Below are 10600 nucleotides of genomic sequence, written 5' to 3' on the forward strand. Positions count from 1 at the left end.
AAAGAACCTTAAGGGTGGGGGAGATTACAAAGTACCTTCTTAAGGGTGAGGGAGATAACAAAGTACATTGATCAGTTAGGGTGGGGCAGAAACAAATCACAATGGTGGAATGTCATCAGTTAAGGCTATTTTTACTTATTTTGTGGATCTTCAGTTACTTCAGGCCATCTGCATGTATACGTGCAAGTCACAGGGGATGCGATGGCTTGGCTTGGGCTCAGAGGCCTGACATTCCTGCCTTCTTATATTAACAAGAAAAATAAAACAAAATAGTGTTGAAGTCTTGGGGTGGCGAAAATTTTTGGGGGGTGGTATGGAGAGAGAATGGGCGATGTTTCTCAGGGCTGCTTCAAGCGAGATTGGGGCGGCGTGGGAACCTAGAGTGGGAGAGATGAAGCTGAAGGAAGATTTTGTGGTAAGGGGTGATATTGTGGGGTTGTTAGAAGAAACATTTGTTGTGTAGAATTATTGGTGAAGGCCTGGATATGGTTATGTATGAATTGAAAAACTAAATGGAAGAAGGAGAAAAACACGTATAAAAGGTCTAAGAATTGGGAGGACCTAGGACATCTGATTAGCCTAAGGAGATTCAGCATAGTCCTGCCAGCAAAGATTATTTATTTACTTCAAGAGCTAAGAGTGGCAGTTTGGGGATAGCACCAGGAGATATCAGCTGTGATGGCTTGGAGAAACAGTATAAACCGGCAATGTAAACAAGAGCAGGGCATGCATGAGTAGTTGAGAAAGGTGAATAGGAGTATGACTAGACAGAAGATAATAGGGATGACAAGTTTTTTGGGGGCACAGTCTAAGTTGGTCTGGTGTCTGGAGTGAGACTGGGGCCTAATAAAAAGGAGCGTCTATACAGGAGCTTAAATGGGCTGTACCTTGTAGCATTCCGAGGACAGGCCTGAATTCTGAGAAGGGAAAGTGGTAAAAGTATTGTCCAGTCCTTTTTAAGTTGGTGGCTGAGCTTGGTGAGGTGTGTTTTTAAAAGACCTTTAGTCCGTTCTACTTTTCCTGAAGATGGAGGACTGTAAGGGATATAAAGGTTTCACTGAATACTAGGAGCCTGAAAAACTGCTTGGCTGATTTGGCTAATAAAGGCTGGTCTGTTATCAGACTGTATAGAGGTGGGAAGGCTAAACTGAGGAATTATGTCTGACAGAAGGGAAGAAATGACGCAGTGGCCTTCTCAGACCCTGTAGGAAAGGCCTCTACTTATCTAGTGAAAGTGTCTACTTAGACTAAGAGGTATTTTAGTTATCTGACTCGGGGCATGTTGAGTAAAGCTAATTTGCAAGTCCTGGGTGGGGGCAAATCTTCAAGCTTGATGTGTAGGGAAGGGAGGTGGCCTGAATAATCCCTGAGGAGTAGTAGAATAGCAGATGGAACACTGAGAAGTTATTTCCTTGAGGATAGATTTCCACGATAGAAAGGAAATGAGAGGTTCTAAGAGGTGGGCTAGCGGCTTGTACTATAGCATAGCCTGCCTTTGCTGGTGTGTGGCGATTAGGCCTGGTGGAACTGCCATCAATAAATCAAGCGTGATCAGAGTGAGGAACAGGGAAGAAGGAAATATGGGGAAATGGGGTGAATGTCAGGTGGATCAGAGAGATACAGTCACGGGGGTCGGGTGTGGTATCAGGAATAATGTGGGAGACCAGATTGAAGTCCGGGCCGGGAACAATGGTAATTATGGGACTTAACAAAGAGTGAGCTCAAGGAGCCGGGGAGCAGGAAGTATATGCATCAGGTATGAGGAAGAAAATAGATTTTGGAAGTTATGAGAAATGTAGAGAGTGAGTTGAGCATAGTTTGTGATTTTTAGGGCCTCTAAAAGTATTAAAGCAGCGGCAACGGCTGTACGCAGATATGAGGGCTAGGCTAAAACAGTAAGGTCAAGTTGTTTGGACAGAAAGGCTACAGGGTGCGGTCCTGGCTCTTGTGTGAGAATTCTGACCGCACTAACCATGCCTAGGAAGGAAAGGAGTTGTTTTTTTGTAAGGGATTGAGGTTTGGGAGATTAATCGGACACGATCATCAGGGAGAGCACGTGTGTCTTTATGAGAATTATGCCGAGATAGGTAACAGATGAGAATGAAATTTGGGCTTGACTGAAGTAATGGGGGCTGTCTGTGAAGCCTTGTGGCAGTACAGCCCAGGTAATTTGCTGAGCCTAATGGGTGTCAGGGTCAGTCTAAGTGAAAGCAAAGAGAGGCTGGGATGAAAGGTGCAAAGGAATAGTAAAAAAAAAAAGCATGTTTGAGATCCAGAACAGAATAATGGGTAGTAGAGGGAGGTATTGAGGATAGGAGAGTATATGGGTTTGGCATCATGGGTGGATAGGCAAAACAATTTGGTTGATAAGGTGCAGATCCTGAACTAATCTGTAAGACTTGTCCGGTTTTTGGATAGGTAAAATGGGGGAATTGTAAGGAGAGTTTATAAGTTTTAGAAGCCCATACTGTAGCAGGTGAGTGATAATGGGCTTTAATCCTTTTAAAGTGTGCTGTGGGATGGGATATTGGCATTGAGAGGGGTAAGGGTGATTAGGTTTTAATGAGATGGTAATGGGCATGTGATCGGTTGCCAGGGAAGGAGTGGAGATGTCCTATACTTGTGGGTTAAGGTGGGGAGAAATGAGAGGAAGACACGAAGGAGGCTTTGGGTTGGGGAGAAGGGTGGCAATGAGATGTGGCTGTAGTCCAGGAATAGTCAGGGAAGCAGATAATTTAGTTGAAGTGTCTCAGCCTAATAAGGGAACTGGGCAGGTGGGGATAACTAAAAAGGAGTGCTTAAAAGAGTATTGTCTAAGTTGCAGCAGAGTTGGGGAGTTTTGAGAGGTTTAGAAGCCTGGCCGTCAATACCCACAGCAGTTAGGAGGCAAGGGAAACAGGCCCTTGAAAAGAAGGTAATGTGGAGTGGGTAGCCTCCATATTGATTAAGAAGGGGACGGGCTTACCTTCCACTGTGAGAGTTACCCGAAGCTTGGCGTCCATGATGGTTTAGGGGGCTTCTGAGGCGATCAGGCAGTGTCAGTCTTCAGCCGCTAAGCCAAGAAGATCTGGGAAGGAGTCAGTCAGAGCCTTGGGCCAGAGTTCCAGGGGCTCTGGGAGTGGCTGCCAGGTGAGTTGAACAGTCCGATTTTCAGTGGGGTCAGGATTTGGAATTGGCAAGATGTTTCTTGGGCTGGTCAATCTGAGGACCTGAGGTCGTAGGTGAATCTTTCTCACGGAGCAAAGAGCAGGAAGACAGGGGATTGATCTCCCAAGGGAGGTCCCCCGATCCGAGTCACGGCACCAAATTCCATCTGTGTCCGTGTGAAGAGACCACTAAACAGGCTTTGTGTGAGCAACATGGCCGTTTATTTCACCTGGGTGCAGGCGGGCTGAGTCCGAAAAGAGAGTCAGCCTCAACCAGCTTCTTTACCACATCCTGTTTTATCAGCGGGGGCTTTGCAACCTGTGTCTTAAGAAACAAGTCTTACCAGCATGAGAAGCATGGGCTGACGCCAAAGTGGCAGAGAGGTTAGGGACATGCAGGTCCCTGGAGCTCACACAGGTCCCAATATCATGAGAAACTAAACCAAAAATTCCCTAGTGCTCAGGTTTCCACTCTTACCTTTAGTAGGATAGGGACCGGGTAGGAGGAACCCCTGATGGGGGATGCTGTCCATTGTTCTTTCTCAAAGGAGCTGGAGAAAGTAGAACCATATGAGCATTCTTGTTATCTCTGCTATTTTTCATGTGCAACTTCTGCTGTATCACATAACTCCCTATCAGTTTGCAAATTAATTCAACCTTTTTTTCACAATGGTGACTACTTCCTATTTGTAATTCTTAAGCTCTTACCTGCAAAGCATTGAACGTTCTTATTAAAGCTTGTTTAAAGATGTCTTCGTTTGATAAAGTGGCAATTATCAGGTATATGGGTTGTGCCTCAGAATCATTTATCATCTCATAATCAATGGAATTGATTTAGCTTCTGAACACTATGCATCCGGATGCTTTCCAAGCAACAGTAGCATCACTGTTGATCGAGTCATTGTTATTGCAATGGATAATAGATGAACCTTTGGCAGTAATGGGATTCAAGAACACCATGATCCCCTAGAGGTCTTCCCTTCAGTCTTAAAATCGTTAATGGGAAATAGTCCAGATTCTAATTTTGCTGTTTTCTTATCTCTGCACTGGGAACCCAAGAACATCTTTGTCAATGTTGCTTAACTGCCTGGTTATACTTTTTGAAAAGTATGTATCTTGAATCAAGAGAACTATATGCATTTGCTGCAGTCTCCCCATACAAATCTCTAGAAAATGAAGAAAATGTATCTTTTTAAAATTCATAACTATATTGGAAAGCAGGAGAGAGTGCCTTTAGTGAAAATTACAAGAGATGCCTAAAAATCAGAGGCAAATTGGATCAGATTGAACGGGGAAACCAAATCCCAAAACAGGCAAAGGAAGAACTCTTAAAAAAGAGGGAGGTATTCTAGGGGAAGCTCCAAGTTTGAAGAGGCAGGTATAGATATCTGAAGTGGCTCTGGTTGGAATATGGAAGGAGAAACAGCCTTTTTTTTTTTTTTTTTTTATGGAGTCTTGCTCTGTCACACAGGCTGGAGTGCAGTGGCACAATCTTGGCTCACTGCAACCTCTGCCTCCAGGGTTCAAGTGATTCTCCTGTTTCAGCCTCCCGAGTAGCTGGGACTACAGGTGCCTGTCACCACCCCTGGCTAATTTTTTATTTTTTATTTTTATTTTTAGTAGAGACAGGGTTTCACCATATTTGCCAGGCTGGTCTTGTACTCCTGACCTTGTGATCCACCTGCCTCAGCCTCCCAAAGTGCTGGGATTATAGGCATGAGCCACCGCGCCTGGCCCAGCCCCTCTTCTTATGCTAAGCAAAAGGTGACAAAGGTGTCATCATTCAGGTGGGAGCAGTGAGTGTAGGTATTTAGGTCAAGAGACATCAGTACCCTTCATGGTTGATGATCCAAAAAGAGACCAGTAGCCCTTATTTCCAGAAATCCAGACACTCCTCACGCAGCTGCACACCACCCCTTGCCTACATCATTGGTGATAGGCTGTGGGGCACAATGCCATGTAGACAGAAAGGCTTTCAGGAAAACAAATGCAAAAAGGAACATACAACCAAAATGTACAAGGAACAGAGAAAATCGAGATTATAAGAGAGGCACTATTGAAACAGATGAATGCACACCTGAGGAAGCAGTTAATCCAGCAAGTAAAACTTCAGTTGGTTAAGACAGACTTTCACATCAAGCAAGAACAAGTTACTAAGAAAAAAGAGTTAATTACAAAAACTAAAAAAAGAAGCCAGGTATGGTGGCTCACTCCTGTAATCCCAGCACTTTGGGAGGCCGAGGTGGGTGGATCACTTAAGGTCAGGAGTTCGAGACAAGCCTGGCCAACATGGTAAAACCCCATCCCTACTAAACTTAGCCAGATGTGTTGGTGCACGCCTGTAGTCCCAGCTACTCAGGAGGCTGAGGCACAAGAATCACTTGAACCCAGGAGGTGGAGGCTGCAGTAAGCTGAGATCGCGCCACTGCACTCCAGCCTGGGCAACAGAGCAAGACTCTGTCTGGAAAAAAAAAAGTTTGAATTTGAGTTTTTCTTCTAATAAATGAGATTGAATACATTTTCATATGTTTAAAGGATATTTGAACTTTCTTTTCTATGAACTGTGTGTTCATGTCTTTTGCCCATTTTTCTATAGTTTTATATTCGGACCTTTTCTTCTTAATTGCACGAATATTTACATATCATGGAGATTGGTCCTTTGTATCTGATACAAGTTGTAAACACTTTTTTTCCCAGTTGTTATTTGTCATTTGTCTTTGTCTTGGTGTTTGTTTTGTTTTGTCATGCAAAAATGTTTAAAAGTTCTTTTATTTGGTTAAATTTATCAATGTTTTAAAAAATTGCATCTGAATTTTAAGTTATAGTTAGAAAGGCACTATCCACTTCAGGTTTTAAAGGAATTGATTCATATTTTCTTCTAGTACTTATAATTTTTTTGTTTATTTTTTGAGACAGAGTCTTGCTCTGTCGCCCAGGCTGGAGTGTAGTGGCAAGATCTCAGCTCACTGCAACTTCTGCCTCCCAGGTTCAGGTGATTCTCCTGCCTCAGCCTCCCAAGCAGCTGGGATTACAGGTGCATGCCACCGTGCCTGGCTAATTTTTGTATTTTTAGTAGACACGGGGTTTCACCATGTTGGCCAGGCTGGTCTGGAACTCCTGATGTCAAGTGATCCACCCACCTGGGCCTCCCAAAGTGCTGGGATTACAGGTGTAAGCCACCAATTCTTAAACATCCCATTTCCTCAGTGATTTGAGACACCTTTAATATGTACTGAATTGACACACACATTGGGCTTACTGCAGTTCTTTTTATTTTGTTTTATTGATCTGCCTGTTTTTAAGTATGTCAGTTTAATTATTGAGGACTTCTAGTATGTTTTAATATTTTGCAGGGCTGGTCACAATATTTCCCAGTATTTTTTAAATTTTTGTTTCAGAATTCTTCTGACCAATTTTGCCTTTTAATTTTTCCATGAGAACTTCATATTCATCTTGTCATGTCATTGTGGGGCGTGGGGGGCGGGGCGGGGATTTCTGGTACTTTTATAGGGATCACATTAAATCTTTTACATAATTTGAGGAGCATTAAAATCTTTATGATTCTGTCTTCTTATCTAAGCATATTTTATATCTTCCATTGGTTCAGGTCTACTTTTTGGACTTTCAAGGACTGCTGTAGAGTTTTACACATAAACATTTACACACTTTTTATTTAATTTATTCAGATATTGTATCTTTCTGATGCTAAAGAGTGGTGGCAATAGTTACTTCCTCGCATTGTTCATTTCTCTAGCAGAAATGTCTTCAGTATTTCCAAATTAAATAGGAAGCTTGCCTTTGGGTTGAGACATATCTATTTTATCAGAACTTGACCCTGATTTTTTCCTCCCCCAGGAGGTGGTGAATGTTATTTTGTCTTGTCTGGATGTAGGTTTGCTTTGCTCTTGAATGTTCCAGAGTGGAGAGATACTAGGAGAAAGCAGAGGAGGTCTATTTGGTGTAATCTGCTCCTTCCTTTTCATCTTCACCATCAACAGAGACAGCAGCACACTTGCTTGCAGAACTGAACTTGGAGGCTGGATTTTCCTCAGGTTTCTTTGGCTCAGGTGCAGATCTACAGACTTGATCTTTTTTGCCATCTTTCCTGTCTGACTCCTTCCAGCGGTCTTTGTTCCCTCCATCTCCTGGACCATGGCCCGAGTTCCCAGTTTGGACTTTTGGACATTCATCCCGTCTACTTTATTTTCATCTTTCTTTGCTGCTCCTTCCTCTGAGGGTTGAACTGGAGGTACTTTTCCCTCACTACCTGCAGGGGATTGCTGCTCTGTTTCTGAGCTCTGAGATGGAATAAGAGGATTAGAACTTCTCTTCATCTAAGCAGTCTCCTTTGGTGGAGGGGCTGGAATCACCTTTAGGAGTTGATCAGGTTTGGAAGGCTTAGAAATTGGAGAATGGCAGTGTTTCTCTTTATTGAGTGTTTCACTTTCTAGAGACTTCTCACTCTCTCTTCTTCAAGCATCCTGGTCTGACTTGCTTCTGCCTGATGTGACTGGGGTCCCAGTCTGCACTGGCTCACTTCCTGTCCTCCACCATTCCCGTTCCTGAGTTTCTTCACTTTGCCAGCTTGCGTGTCTCTCCAGAGGCCATTGTTCTAGATTTGGCTCATCCAGCTGCCACTATAGTTTCTCTTGTTTCTTCTGTATTCTTCTGCTTCTCTTTTTCTAGCAACTGTGTCAATGGACTTTCCCCCTCCAAAGATAGAAGCCACTCAACTGAGCTGGGGGGTACTAGAAGAGGGATCATCTTCCTTATGAGTACTCTGAGGCTTTAGATTCAGTTCTGATCTTTGGGAGGGACTCGTATCATCATGCCTATAATCACTGTAAGAGTAATCATCTCTGGAGCTCCATGACCCATTGTCCTGTCTGTCTTACTGGTCTTCATCTGCCTCCTCAATAGTCATCATCTCTGAGGTACCCACTACCAAATGCTCTTCTGCCACTGCCTGTTGCAGAATCATAGCCTCTATCATAGTCTCTGCTGCCTCAGTCATCATCTTAATCCCGGCCCCCACATCGAACCATATCCTGGTGTAAGCCATCTCTAAACCCGTCCTGATACCCATCATGATAATGGTCCGAATCGCATGATCTCGATACTTATCTCCAAAGCTATCATCACCTCTTCTAGGCTGGTAGTCGTCAAAGCTGTCTGTGGCAGGATGGGCCTCCAGCATATCTGTTTTGTCAGTATCCTGATTTCTATCCTGGCCAAGAGAACAGTTATCCCTGTCTTTATCCTGTGCTTGGTCAGCAATGTCCACTCTAATTATCCTGTTACCTACAGACTCTTCATTGAGACCCAGGGAACTGAAGAGGGAATCCAGGTCCTCAAACTCAGGATAACTAAAACTTTCAACCTCTCTGGATTGCCGGGTTCATGTGGTCAGTGTGCTGTACCAATATTTAATCTTCTAAATAATTCCTTAATTGAGACTTCTGTCACATCACAGAGCAGGTTCCCTAGAAGAGCATTGTAGGATGGTGATTTGGGAAGATGGCTCCAATCAATATGGGGTCCTCCAGCATCCTGTGGAGCAGTGGGAAGAATAGAATGGTCAATTGGAGATGTCCTATACACACCTCATCATTACTGTGCCAAGTGGTTGAAGCATTTCCTTCTGGCTCATCTGTTTTATCAGCCCAGTCTGGGGATATAGGTGCTTCCTCCACCCGTCTGCCCATCCTCAGTCAGAAAGTCTATTGGGGAAATTGTCTTTTTCTTCTCCTTCTCCTCTTCCTTTTTCTTCTTCTCCTCCTCCTCCTCTTCCTCTCCCTGCTCCTCCTCCCCCTCCTCCTCCCCCTTCCCCTCCTCCCCTCCCCCTCCCCCTTCCCCTCCTCTTTCTCCTCCCCTTCCTCCTCCTCCCCCTCCCCTACCCCTCTCCCCCAACCCCTCCTCCCCCTCCTACTCCCCCTCCTCCTACTCCCTCTCCTCCTCCTCCTCCTTCTCCTTCTCTTTCTCCTCCTTCTCCTTTTCTGAGGCCACCATGTTGGGAGACAGAGAGAACACCAAGGCTTGATTTTACCTTTGAGGGTTACTTTTAGCAAGGTGGAAATGTAGAAAAATTATATCCCAGGATTATTTAAAAGAAAGGCACAACTAGAGAATCATAAGACCTTTAATGTGGCTAGACAGTGGATTTCCTGTTAAGGGAGAGACACAAAACATAGATGGAGATCGTTCAGGGGCATCTCACAAAGACCCCACAGGCTATGCTGTTCAACTTGGAGTTTCTCTCATTGGTAATAGAAAACCACTGAAAGGTTTTAAGCAAGGGGATGACATTATTAGATTTATATTTTAGTAAGATTCTGGGGGCAATGGCTGATAAATTCCACTGGCAAAGCATTTCAAACATGACTGCAAATCAGACTAGCTATCATCCAACCAAATAAACCTAGAGGAAGAACAAGAACAATCAAGCCATATCACTTTTATTTTTCTTTAAAAATGACTCAAAAATTATACAGTAGATAGACTAACAATGAAGACAATATATTTATGTCTCCAAAACCTGAAAGTTCTGCAAGAGATACTGAGCTCCAGATGATTATGCTGGGTCTTTCTCCAACCTCAGCATAAGCCAGGAGTGGGCAAAGCAGGTCTGGGAGAGCTCTGCTTGAAAGAGGACGGCAAGCTCCATGCTAGGGGCCTGGGCACCCTTAAAGCAAGCCACAGAATCACTTCCAGTCAGTGAGGATATGCCTCTTTTCTCTCCTTTTCTGTTTTTCTGAGTGGAGTATTGAAAATAGTCAGGCACAAAGCATAGCATAGTGGACAAAGAAAATAATGTTTATGTTCATGAAAAATTCAACCCTAATTATACCTCTGGGAACCAGTGGGAGTAATGAAATAGTGTGCCTGGGGTGTTCATTTTGTTAATAGATGCCATTCACAGGGTACTTATTTTCTGTGCCGTTTATAAAGCCTTTGACGGAGAGAGCTGCTTGCGTCAGTTCATACAATTATAAGATATAAAGGATATTATGGTAATTCTTTGGAATTATGCTCATTTAGTATCTGGTCATGAGAATGTGGTTCCTCCTGTTAGTGCCATATTCCAGCAAATGCAATAGGCAACTTAGCAGGGGCTCTCAAAAGTGTATGCATTAACTTTGGCTCAGACACCAGGGATACATTTTGCTGCCATTTAAGATTAATTATTTGTAATATGTTTGTAAAGAAAATGGTTTTAAAATTTTATTTCTGTCTCTCAATTTAGGAGTGATAGCTCCTAGATTTCAATCACATGGACTGAATGACATATACAAGGGTTTTTGAACTATCTGAGATGGACAAAGCTCAAAGTATGTTTTCCAATGGCAAAGGCAGAACTAGATCCACTTTTTCCAACATGACAGCCAGGTTTCCAAGAGCAAATGAGCAGTGAGATGAGGTGAACATGGAAAAGTGAAAAGATAAAACTAGCTAGT

At 43.4% G+C, this 10600-nt stretch overlaps 1 pseudogene; it reads right to left on the minus strand.

Annotated features, from left to right (window-relative positions):
- Positions 1-7097: 7097 nt before the first annotated feature.
- LOC100603486 lies at positions 7098-8912 on the minus strand (annotated as a pseudogene).
- Between the last annotated feature and the right edge of the window lie 1688 nt (positions 8913-10600).

Source organism: Nomascus leucogenys, chromosome 4 (assembly GCF_006542625.1).
Source record: "Nomascus leucogenys isolate Asia chromosome 4, Asia_NLE_v1, whole genome shotgun sequence".
NCBI lineage: Eukaryota > Metazoa > Chordata > Mammalia > Primates > Hylobatidae > Nomascus > Nomascus leucogenys.